Here is a 12,832-nt window from a genome sequence, read left to right on the forward strand (position 1 = left end):
TGTTCTGTGACTCTGCCTCATATTTATTGAATTACTACAAGCTGTAGGCTTAGATTAATCTTGTGTGATGGAGATTCTACACTTTAAAGTGCAAATTTCAGGGTCTCTTTCTATGCAGCAAACAGACTTCATTGTAATGGGCCAACTTGAAATTGTACAGCTGTGAAATTTCATGAAAAACTTGCAACTCTGCTGCATACGTATATTAAGTTTGTTAACAGCTCACCTGGTGGAGTGAATCACACAGATTCTTATAGAGGTTAATAATGTCTGCCTAAAAAAGTACTTTCTGCAAAGGTCTAGCAATTTCTCATTTATGATCTCTAAGACCTTAAGCTTACAGCTCCCTGTTTTATGGCTAATTTTTTTAAAACTCATTTTGTATTGTGCTTAGCACTCCTACCGCCTTAAGACTCCTTTAGAACACTGAAGTGGAAATATGTATTGCCTGTTATGAAAGTAGAGACTATAGCAAGGTTAAGAGGTTGATATGAGACTATGGCTCTCATTAAGAACAGCCATGTATTGGGTGCTATATTTACTCGATAAATAACACTGCGGTGTATGTTATCTGTTGGAAATGGGTAGCGTGGTGCAGAGCGGGCGGGCCAAACTCCGGAGGAAATGTGCAAAGCATCCACGCAGTACACACAGGCGACACACAAGGCACACTACAAAAAGAGACACTACACCAGTTTAGGTAAAAGAACTATTGTATTGTCAAAACCACTAGGTGTCAGGTAATCTCTACACTGCGCCAACTGGCGCTCGGTTCCAATTTACAGGGGGGAATTATGTACAGGGCAGGGCCAATCGGGCCCCTGCCGGAATCATTGCGATTTACAGATAAAATAATTGTACGTGAGAAATAAAGCTCCCATCCATCCACATTAATCCTGCAATAAAATACATCAGGGCATGACGTGAGACATTAGGCCGGAACACCTGTAACGGAAACCTCACAGCATCACAATAAACATGACCGTCCTGGGCATCCCCTGAAGCAGGAAATTAGGTTAGGCAGAGCATCAATACAGCAAACCCTGGCATCTGAACAAAACCATTAACATAGCGCGTAAAACAAGGCCTTAGCGCGCAGGGCATGGCAACTAAACATAGCGCTGCCCGGGGCAATTGAATCGCATTTTAAATCAGGCATTTACCCTAGCGCTGCCCATATCAATTCAATAGCGCCTTAAAACCAGGACATATGAACATAGCGCTGCTTCTTGCCAATCAATAGCGCTTCAAACATGGCCTGTAAATCTGGCGCTGCACATAGCATAACATTAGGCCAGAAATGCATTTAATTATAGTCCCCGGAATTCCAGTAGGTCAGGGCATCCAAGGTTGTGAGGAGGAAGGGACACTGGGGTCCCACTCCGGGACTCGCTTCAAATGCACCCCCTCAAGGTCCCAAACAGTAGCAAGCTCTTGGAGCCCTAAACGAAGCAAGAGGTGGAGGCATTAAACATTGCTAGCCCCTACCCCTGGCACTTGCTCGGAGCCTTTCTGGAGTCACACTGGTGCAGGGGGAAGGGCGGGCACCGACAATGTGCCCCGTCACGCCCACCATCCCCCGCTCCTCAAAAAGGCCCTTTCGTGGGGGGAGCCTGCCCTCCAGGTGCTTTAAATCGATTCCGATGCAGCTGCCCGCTGTCAAGTGGGGCAGCTGAGGACCACCCACACTCAGGCGGTCCCGGGGGGGGAAGGCGAGCACCGACAATGCCCCGATGCCTCCCCCAGCAAGCGCGGACCAAGGCTCCACTCACCGGCACTCTTGAAGGACTTCGCCCGGGTTCCCGCCGGGGACCCGGGACTCCGACGATGCTCCCGCTTCGCGGCTCCACACGGGGCTTCCCTCGGCTTCCCCCGGGGCCCCCTCCTAGGACCCGGGACTTCGACGCAGCACTCGGGGCTCTCCTCCGGCTCCGGAGGGCCCCCACCACGGAGCGAAGTCTCCGTCGACCTCCGGGCTGCTTCTTGGCTTCCTGCCGTCCGGCAGCCAATCCGTGCGCGGCTGTCGCGGGGGCGCGGCCGATGACGCGGCCGGGGCTCCTGTTGCCGGGCAATGCCTCGAAGCGTTCTTGAGGCCCGCGCGGCCTTGATTCCAGCCGCGTCAGTCCTTCCCTCGCTCCAGGGGCCGCGGCGGTGATTTCGGCAGTGACAAAGTGCGGGGTGGGCACCCGCTAGTATAAATAAACAACACCGCGTGGCAGCACACACACGGGGTGGGCTCCCGAGGTTGTAAATATGCGGCGGCGCCACAAATGCGGGGTGGGCACCCGCTTTGACCAAGGCAGTTCTCACACACTCACCAGCCGGGCACAGTCAATTAGGAAGGTAGCGCTCACCAGCTATCGCGCTCTCCTTCCACGGGCAGCTAGAATATAGCGCTCTCTCTTTGCAGGCGGCTTATACATAGCGCTCTCTCTCTCTCTGCAGGGACTGCAGTCTGTCCCCAGATAGCGCTCACCAAATATAGCGCTCTCCTTCCTTGGGCAGCTTGAATACAGCGCTCTCTCCCTGCAGGCAGCTTGTAAATAGCGCTCTCTCTTTGCAGGCGGCTGGTATATAGCGCGTTCTGGTTCCTGCCCCTTGGTTGAGGGTTTCTTGAGGGGGGGAAAGTTGCGTTGGTGGCTGCAGGCGGACTACTCAGTCTCTGCCTGTCGTCCCTGGATTCTCATCTCGCCGGGCCAGATCAGTGGGTAGTTCAGGATCCCTCACTCACTTAAAGGGCAGTGCCTAAACCCTGTCACCTTCAGAGGCATAGGTCCCTGACTGATCCTACCGCCTAAACTCCTGCGAGGGCTTCTCCAGGTTTGCGTTGCCCCAAATATATCTTTCCCTCGCCCTGTGGACAGTAGGGGGGGGTAGGTAGGCTCAGGGCCCAGCACACAGGCCCATGTGGCGGTAACCCCTGGCAGCAGGTCCCCTCTCTCCCAGGTCCACCCTCTGACTGACTGCATGGCAACCCAGCTCCTCCCTTTAGACGCCCCTCCCCCCACCTTCCAGACAGTGCCAGAAGCTTCTAGAAGCGTCTGGGGAAACTGGCTCTAACTGGCCTAGGGGGAGGGGTAGAGCACCCTGGGTGCCAGGCTTCCCTCCAAAAGCTGGGGCTGCTGGGAAATAACGCCTAGACTGTCAACCTAGCTCAGTCAAACGGCGCAACCACACAGCTTTGGCATCCATCTTAAATTACATTTTTAAAATGGGGAAACTCAGTCTGCACACATTCAGTCTTTCCATTTACACATTTATTTTCCCAGAAAAGCGAAAAATTTCTGGAAAAAGGGCCAAGTCCAACACAACCCCCTTCCAGCCAAAAGCCAGGGTAGACCGATCAATGCCTTGATGGGCTTCCCTGCTTAGGGCGAGAAAAGGTGGACGCAGGCCCGCAACTGCAGGAGCACCCGCAGGTTCTCCTCCACTCTGGAACCCGAAGGTTCCCTCTCTCAAACCTTCCTCGACCGACTGAGCCACCACCCGGGGATCCCCTAGCTGGTTGTGGCCAGGACTGGCCCCTAGGCCACCCAGATGTCTCTGGCCCTTGCGGCCTCACAGAGTGGGTGGCAGTAACCCCAGGCCCGTAGTACCCGTTGACCACTCTCCTCCTTCTCCTTGCAGTTCCGAACTGCCACTGGTCATCGCACCTGGGGTCCGCACCCTCAGGCTGACCAGCCCTCAGGGGCGAGGCTCTCCTCCCCCTACCTCTCCTTCTGGGGTTCCTCACCCTACTCCCATGCGAGGCACCCTCAGACCACCACTCTCTCCCCAGTCCAGGGCCTTGACCCTTCAACTGGTTCCCCAGCCTAGGGTCTAAACCCTTAGGCTGCACCGGTGCCAGGGGCGAGTCCTCCCTCCCCCTGCACCCCCTCCCAGAGTTCCGCACCCTCCCAACGGGAGTAGCACCCCTGGAAGACAATTCTGGGGGGACACTGCTAACAGATGTCCCACCCGCCAGGTCAGGCAGTACCCATCCCTGGCCTCCCAACCCAGGATCTAAGCCCTGTGGCTGAGCCGGTGCCCAAGGTGAGACCTTCCTCCCTCTGCACCCCCTTCCAGAGTTCCGCACCCTCCCACCTGGAGAAGTACCCCTGGAAGTCAATTCTGGGGGGACACTGTTAACAGATGCCCCACCCGCCAGGTCAGGCAACCCCTGAACCTGGCATCCCAGCCCAGGATCTGAACCCTGCAACTGGGCCAACCCCAGGACCTCAGGAGCTCTGATTACAGATGCCCCGGGTCCTCCTGACACTAGGGGCTCCCCCTCACCGGGCGGCACATCAGGACAGCCTAGGCTCCCAACCTGGGGCTCCCTTACGGAACTCTCCAGGCCCTGAGACTGCGGTTGGGGCACCTCGGGACACCTCCCCGTCTCACTCCTTCCTATGGATAGGTCGTGAAGCCCTACAACCCTCTCTTTTCCCGGGGACCTAGCTGGGCTATTCGCCACCTCTCCCACCTCGATGGGTTGGAAGATCCCTGCACCACCCTCTTCAGGGTCACTCCCCAATGCCTCCTCAGACACCCTGGCCCTCACCCAGAGGTCTGCCTCCTGTGCAAGCTCCCTGGGGTCGGAGAACCCACACTGTACTAGGTGGTGACGCAACCTTGGGGAACAATTCCTGAGCATGTGCTCCCGGATGACTACCTGGCACAGCCCTTCCCACTCATTCGCTGCACTCCTCACCACCCAATCCTCCAATGCAGTCCCACACACCTCCACAAACTCCCCCCAGGACTGGTGGGACAGTTTTCCCCTGCCCCTGAACTCTAACCTGTCCCCCTCTTCCTGGGAATCAGGCACCATCTCCTGGGCTCTGGGAGTGGGACACCCTACATTGGATCCACTCTCGCTGCCACCACTGGATCCCACCCTTACTGGTGAATCCAGACCACAAAAACCACTCTCAGGGGACAACCTACCCTCCCGAGCTGGTCTCTCCCTGGCAAAGGCCCTCTCTGCCTCCGCCATCCTCTCCTGCGCTAGGACCTTCTCCGTCTCTAGCTTCTTCTCCTGCACACTCAGCCGCGCTAGCTCCACCTTGAGCCTTCCCAGCGCCAGCTGATGCTCCCTCTCTTCCCTCCTATCTACCCACTCTTCTGGGGACAGGGAAAGGGACGGGGCAGTGCCCCCGGGACTGGACCCAGCGCGGGACTCCCCAACTCTGGTGTCCTCACTCGCTACTGGCGTCTCCCCCCGGTAATCTTCCTCCTCCTCGTCAGTGTCACCCCCCTCCTGGGTTATGGACTGGGCCCCCTCACTCTCGGAGTCCTCCCTACACTGGAGGTCCTCCTCCGGGTCTCCCCTAAATCCACCCTTTAAATATGCGGAGGGGTAATCTGACAGGTCCCCACCAATCTCTAAGGGTTCCCCCCTCTTGAGGGCCTCATAGAGAAAGAGCTTCCTGCGTGTGTTGCCTACTGGGGGTATCCCTCTCTCCCTGCAGAAATAAATCACTTCCTGCTCCGTGTACTCCCCAAGATCACCTTCGTTGTAGGTCAACCCCATCCTGGCACGGTCCACCCGGGACACACCACCCACAGTGCAACAAGGGGACACAATTTAAAAACACACTTCTAGGAGGAAATCACAATCAGGAAAAAAACAATAATTCCCCACAACCTGAGATTACATTACACACTCAGTTTGCAGTGCAACCCGTGGTCGCTGCGGTACTGCGCAAACACAAGTCCTATCCCACCGCTGAACACCAATGTTGGAAATGGGTAGCGTGGTGCAGAGCGGGCGGGCCAAACTCCGGAGGAAATGTGCAAAGCATCCACGCAGTACACACAGGCGACACACAAGGCACACTACAAAAAGAGACACTACACCAGTTTAGGTAAAAGAACTATTGTATTGTCAAAACCACTAGGTGTCAGGTAATCTCTACACTGCGCCAACTGGCGCTCGGTTCCAATTTACAGGGGGGAATTATGTACAGGGCAGGGCCAATCCGGCCCCTGCCGGAATCATTGCGATTTACAGATAAAATAATTGTACGTGAGAAATAAAGCTCCCATCCATCCACATTAATCCTGCAATAAAATACATCAGGGCATGACGTGAGACATTAGGCCGGAACACCTGTAACGGAAACCTCACAGCATCACAATAAACATGACCGTCCTGGGCATCCCCTGAAGCAGGAAATTAGGTTAGGCAGAGCATCAATACATCAAACCCTGGCATCTGAACAAAACCATTAACATAGCGCGTAAAACAAGGCCTTAGCGCGCAGGGCATGGCAACTAAACATAGCGCTGCCCGGGGCAATTGAATCGCATTTTAAATCCGGCATTTACCCTAGCGCTGCCCATATCAATTCAATAGCGCCTTAAAACCAGGACATATGAACATAGCGCTGCTTCTTGCCAATCAATAGCGCTTCAAACATGGCCTGTAAATCTGGCGCTGCACATAGCATAACATTAGGCCAGAAATGCATTTAATTATAGTCCCCGGAATTCCAGTAGGTCAGGGCATCCAAGGTTGTGAGGAGGAAGGGACACTGGGGTCGCACTCCGGGACTCGCTTCAAATGCACCCCCTCAAGGTCCCAAACAGTAGCAAGCTCTTGGAGCCCTAAACGAAGCAAGAGGTGGAGGCATTAAACATTGCTAGCCCCTACCCCTGGCACTTGCTCGGAGCCTTTCTGGAGTCACACTGGTGCAGGGGGAAGGGCGGGCACCGACAATGTGCCCCGTCACGCCCACCATCCCCCGCTCCTCAAAAAGGCCCTTTCGTGGGGGGAGCCTGCCCTCCAGGTGCTTTAAATCGATTCCGATGCAGCTGCCCGCTGTCAAGTGGGGCAGCTGAGGACCACCCACACTCAGGCGGTCCCGGGGGGGGAAGGCGAGCACCGACAATGCCCCGATGCCTCCCCCAGCAAGCGCGGACCAAGGCTCCACTCACCGGCAATCTTGAAGGACTTCGCCCGGGTTCCCGCCGGGGACCCGGGACTCCGACGATGCTCCCGCTTCGCGGCTCCACACGGGGCTTCCCTCGGCTTCCCCCGGGGCCCCCTCCTGGGACCCGGGACTTCGACGCAGCACTCGGGGCTCTCCTCCGGCTCCGGAGGGCCCCCACCACGGAGCGAAGTCTCCGTCGACCTCCGGGCTGCTTCTTGGCTTCCTGCCGTCCGGCAGCCAATCCGTGCGCGGCTGTCGCGGGGGCGCGGCCGATGACGCGGCCGGGGCTCCTGTTGCCGGGCAATGCCTCGAAGCGTTCTTGAGGCCCGCGCGGCCTTGATTCCAGCCGCGTCAGTCCTTCCCTCGCTCCGGGGGCCGCGGCGGTGATTTCGGCAGTGACAAAGTGCGGGGTGGGCACCCGCTAGTATAAATAAACAACACCGCGTGGCAGCACACACACGGGGTGGGCTCCCGAGGTTGTAAATATGCGGCGGCGCCACAAATGCGGGGTGGGCACCCGCTTTGACCAAGGCAGTTCTCCCACACTCACCAGCCGGGCACAGTCAATTAGGAAGGTAGCGCTCACCAGCTATCGCGCTCTCCTTCCACGGGCAGCTAGAATATAGCGCTCTCTCTTTGCAGGCGGCTTATACATAGCGCTCTCTCTCTCTGCAGGGACTGCAGTCTGTCCCCAGATAGCGCTCACCAAATATAGCGCTCTCCTTCCTTGGGCAGCTTGAATACAGCGCTCTCTCCCTGCAGGCAGCTTGTAAATAGCGCTCTCTCTTTGCAGGCGGCTGGTATATAGCGCGTTCTGGTTCCTGCCCCTTGGTTGAGGGTTTCTTGAGGGGGGGGAAGTTGCGTTGGTGGCTGCAGGCGGACTACTCAGTCTCTGCCTGTCGTCCCTGGATTCTCATCTCGCCGGGCCAGATCAGTGGGTAGTTCAGGATCCCTCACTCACTTAAAGGGCAGTGCCTAAACCCTGTCACCTTCAGAGGCATAGGTCCCTGACTGATCCTACCGCCTAAACTCCTGCGAGGGCTTCTCCAGGTTTGCGTTGCCCCAACTATATCTTTCCCTCGCCCTGTGGACAGTAGGGGGGGGGGTAGGTAAGCTCAGGGCCCAGCACACAGGCCCATGTGGCGGTAACCCCTGGCAGCAGGTCCCCTCTCTCCCAGGTCCACCCTCTGACTGACTGCATGGCAACCCAGCTCCTCCCTTTAGACGCCCCTCCCCCCACCTTCCAGACAGTGCCAGAAGCTTCTAGAAGCGTCTGGGGAAACTGGCTCTAACTGGCCTAGGGGGAGGGGTAGAGCACCCTGGGTGCCAGGCTTCCCTCCAAAAGCTGGGGCTGCTGGGAAATAACGCCTAGACTGTCAACCTAGCTCAGTCAAACGGCGCAACCACACAGCTTTGGCATCCATCTTAAATTACATTTTTAAAATGGGGAAACTCAGTCTGCACACATTCAGTCTTTCCATTTACACATTTATTTTCCCAGAAAAGCGAAAAATTTCTGGAAAAAGGGCCAAGTCCAACATTATCTATCAGATCTGATAAATAGCAACTTTTAATATTTTCCACCATAAAATAGGAAGTAACATGGTTTGTAGTGCTTACTACACCAAATTCCACATTTCTCCTGTATTTACCGGGTATTGTTTGTATGATGAGTCTTCGCAGGTTGACCTGTAAAAATATATCCAGGGATGCTCCTTTTGTTGCACCCAGTGTTTACTAGGTGCAATAAAATCAGTCAAATTCATAGTTACGATATGTGTGTTAAGATGTGTTTCCACTCATATATGAATTTATTGGGCCATCCATAGTGTTGATCGACCCCTTACTCTGCGGTTACAGTACTCTTTATCAAGCTGCGGGTTCTGTGGCAGAATGCTTCTTAGCTGGAACCTTGACTGAGGAGAGATCTTACTCTCAAGTGTTTGTTCTTAATTCGGAATGCTGTTAGTTTATTGACGAAGATGAAACTAAGTTGTCTTGAAGGCTGATAGAACAGGAACAGGTAAAAATATTTTCCTGGGAGTCACTTGTGAAACTACGTTTTGCTCCAATCAAAGTGCCTGAAAGTCAGTGTGTTGTTTGTTAGAGAGCTTTCAAGGCAGGAGTGGTTAGGGCAGATCATTTAACTCCAGCGATCATACACTAGCGGTTCTTACTAGAATCAATTCACTGTGAGGCAGTTGCAGCAATCCCGATGGAAAAAATGTATGTCTGGGTATTAGCAATCCATTTGATGTGGAGAAATAGTGAAGAGAACTCAAAATGAGTCACAGGTAAAGGAGCCCGTTTATTACTTCTGTTTACTCACTCCTTGAATGACAAATTATTGTTAAAGAGGAGGAGGCAACACCACTCTGGCAGAGCACTTGTACTGATCCAAGCACCACTGGAATCAACCTGGATCAATCTTAAGGGCAGGCAAAACTGACATCTGGGTTCGGTTCGTACGTTGCCCAAGTAGCTGTAATAAATGATAGCTCCATTTCTTCTGCCAAAAGATGATTAATTTCAGTGGCATGTTTCACTAGAGATCGCACATTGATTAACGCAAATTCTAGAGTTCGAGGCATGTGGGCTGCTGAATTCATATCTGTGCATAGATCGCCGCCTAGTGTTGGGTCCGGATGTTTGCACGTTGTTGTCCTGGAAGAGTCTTTGAAGTATCCTGGGATAGGTGACTCCTCCCCTGGACTACAGTGCGCATGGGCATCCTCTCCATCCTCAGATTGTTTTTTTCCGCCATTGGGTTCGGATGTTGACTCAAGTTAGGAAAATCTTTTTTCAGGCCAAAAGGCCTTTAGTTCGCGTCGGTACTGTTCTCGATCGGTATCGATATTATCTTTGTTAGTTTACTAAATTCCAGAACAAACTTTCGCATCTTACCCAACCGTCGATTCGACATCAACGATGGAATCGAGGACACCATTCAAGAGGTGTCCGGTATGCAATGCGAAATATCCCCACGTCGACGTCCATCCGGTGTGTAACAAATGCCTTTCACCGGATCACGACGAATCTACATGCATGGCCTGTGCCAGATTTCGATCCAAGAAGACTCTACGGAATCGACGAGCGGCGAGACTCGAGGCGCAGCAAGCGGCACCGGCCCCGGCCGACATCTTCAACGCCGAGACCGAAGATGTCGAAGAAGTGGAGAACCTACCCTCCAGTCCCGTTTCCGAACATGACTCCAGATCGGAAGACGTCGACCAAACACTCTTTCGCAGAGATGAAGACGACACCGAGGTAGGAGACTACAATGAGGCCTTAGGGGCCGAAGAGAGTAGCTCCGGTGACGAGCAAGGCCTACCCGTTCAGACTGAAGAAAGCCCAGTGCAACAGTCTATGGCTCCGGTCGAGGGATCGCCTTCGGGCCTTACCCAAGACCTATCCCGCAGTTCTTCGGCCCCGCCCTCGGGCCCGGCCTCGGACATTCAGCGGCAGCCATTAATGCCCAAAACGGCTGGTTTCCCTTCTTCAAAACCGAAACCGAAAGCTGTATTGGTTCAATTGAAACCGAAATCGAAAGTGGCGCTGGTCGGATCGAGGCCCTCCACACCTTCGACGCCAGCAAAACACATCGGCACCGAGCGCACCAAACGAGACTTCGGTGCCGAACTCGAAGCGGCCGACGTCGGAGTCGACATAAGGAAGAAGGCCTTCGGTACCACCAAACCTGCTCGGCTCCCGGTACCGACGCAATCGACTCCGACCCCAAAGGTCAAACAGCCTGCTGCGTCTCACACCGCTTCCACGGCGACACCAAAGCCACACTCATCGAAGAAGTCGACGGCCATTCCCGCCCCTCGACTCGATGACCCACCGGCGCCGAAAAAATCCACGACCGCCTCAACAGAACCGGTCGGTGCAAAAGACTCGAGGGCGCTCCAGACGCGACCCATTGCTGCACAAAGCACCAAAAAGAAAATGGTCCTCCAGGACACGTCGGGCTCCGAACCAATTAAAGCTCCAGCAGCCTCTTCGACACCAGCCAACATTACTTTTGGCCTGCCACCATCCACGGCCCCGAAACTGTTCCAAGTCAGGACACGGGTGACCCATACCACTATCACGCCTGCCGAACGCTCTGCGGAGACGTCTCCATCGCATCTAATCGACGCCGACACCGGCAGGATGATTATCCACAAACGGAAAATAACTTCGGAGCCGGCTTTGGACTCCTTCAGGATTCCACTTAAAAGAAAGCTGCCTGTGGCTTCAGAACCAGTTCTTTACGAACCTTTCCACTCACCCTACCAGGATCCACAATCCTTCTCTCCCACACACTCCGACACGGATGCGTTGGTGGACTACATGGGTGACCAAGTCCCCTACCCCGGACACATGGACCCTGACGGCCAACAGGACCCTGATCAAACTTGGGATGACCCTGTGGACCCAGGTGCACCTATGGATGCACAAGACCCGCAACTCTATGGAGCAAAAACATCTCCCACAGAGGACACGGCAGCGTTTAACGCTCTAATTGAACGTGCTGCGGCCAATCATGGGGTGCAACTTCACTCGGACACCGTCGAGGACAACTTTCTTATGGATACTTTTGCATCCTCAGAAAGGAATCTACCCATGTTGAAGGGAGTCCTCAAACCAGCCAAGGACATCTTCAAGGAACCCACCAGGGCAAGAGTGATAAACCCCAGGATCGACAAGAAATACAGATCAGCGCCTGGGGACCCTACTTACATCAGAGGCCAATTACCTCTGGATTCCATTGTCGTTGCGAATGCTCGCAAGAGGGCACACTCACAAACAGGTGACGCTCCTCCCCCGGACAAAGAGTCCAAGGTGTTAGAGACCTCTGGCAAACGGGTTGCCGCCCAGGCAGCCAACATATGGCGCATTGCCAATACTCAAGCACTCCTCGCTCGCTACGATAGAGCGCACTACGACACATTAGAGCAACTAATCCAACATCTCCCTGACCAATACAGAGAAGGTGCAGAGATCCTCAACAGGGAGGGACAGCTCCTCACAAACGCATCCATCAAGTGCGCGCTGGATGCCGCAGACACAGCTGCCAGGGCCATAAACACTAGCGTCATGCTGCGACGACATGCCTGGTTACGAATCTCCGGATTCAAACCTGAGGTGCAAAACAACATACTCAACCAGCCTGTCAACCCCGACTATTTATTCGGCCCGGAGGTTGACACCACCCTAGAGAAAATAAAGAAGGACACGGACACTGCAAAGTCCATGGGGGCTCTCCAGACTCAGTCCTTTCGGAGCGGCTCCTTTCGTCGCCCCGGAAATAGAGGAGCAGGTAGAGGACAGGGGTCACAGCAAACATACAACAAGGGCAATACACAAACCACCTACGATAAAAACACCCGGGGTGGATATCGTGGCTCCAGTACAAAGGGCAGAGGACGCGGCTACGGCAACACCAGGTCCTCCCCCAAGAACAAGCAGTGACGCCCTCTCCCTTCCTCCCGACCACATATCACCTTTCGGGGGAAGGCTACAAAGGTTCCTGTCCACGTGGAACTCCATCACCACGGACAGGTGGGTCAAAGATATTGTCAAATACGGTTACTGTCTAAAACTAACCTCCACTCCACCCACAATACCTCCAAAAAACCGTCCTATGTCCTCAGAGCACTTAACGCTCTTACAGCAGGAGGTGCAAAGTATGCTTCTAAAAGGCGCAATAGAGGTCGTACCCGTCCACGAGCAAGGTACGGGGGTGTACTCCCTGTACTTTTTAATACCGAAAAAGGACGGGTCACTCAGACCTATATTAGACCTGAGACCCCTAAACAGATACATTCTTTCCGAGCATTTTCACATGCTCACTCTACAGCAAGTCCTCCCGCTGCTCAAGCAGGGAGACTTTCTAGCCACACTGGACCTCAAGGATGCGTATTTCCACA

The 12,832-nt window shown here is 54.4% G+C and overlaps 1 protein-coding gene across 1 annotated transcript in view; it reads left to right on the forward strand.

Moving 5' to 3' along the window:
* CDK7 (cyclin dependent kinase 7) overlaps positions 1-12,832 on the forward strand; it is a 236,933-nt gene that overhangs the window by 118,855 nt on the left and 105,246 nt on the right. The window lies entirely within an intron of this gene.

The sequence above is a fragment of the Triturus cristatus genome, chromosome 2_1 (assembly GCF_964204655.1).
Source record: "Triturus cristatus chromosome 2_1, aTriCri1.1, whole genome shotgun sequence".
NCBI lineage: Eukaryota > Metazoa > Chordata > Amphibia > Caudata > Salamandridae > Triturus > Triturus cristatus.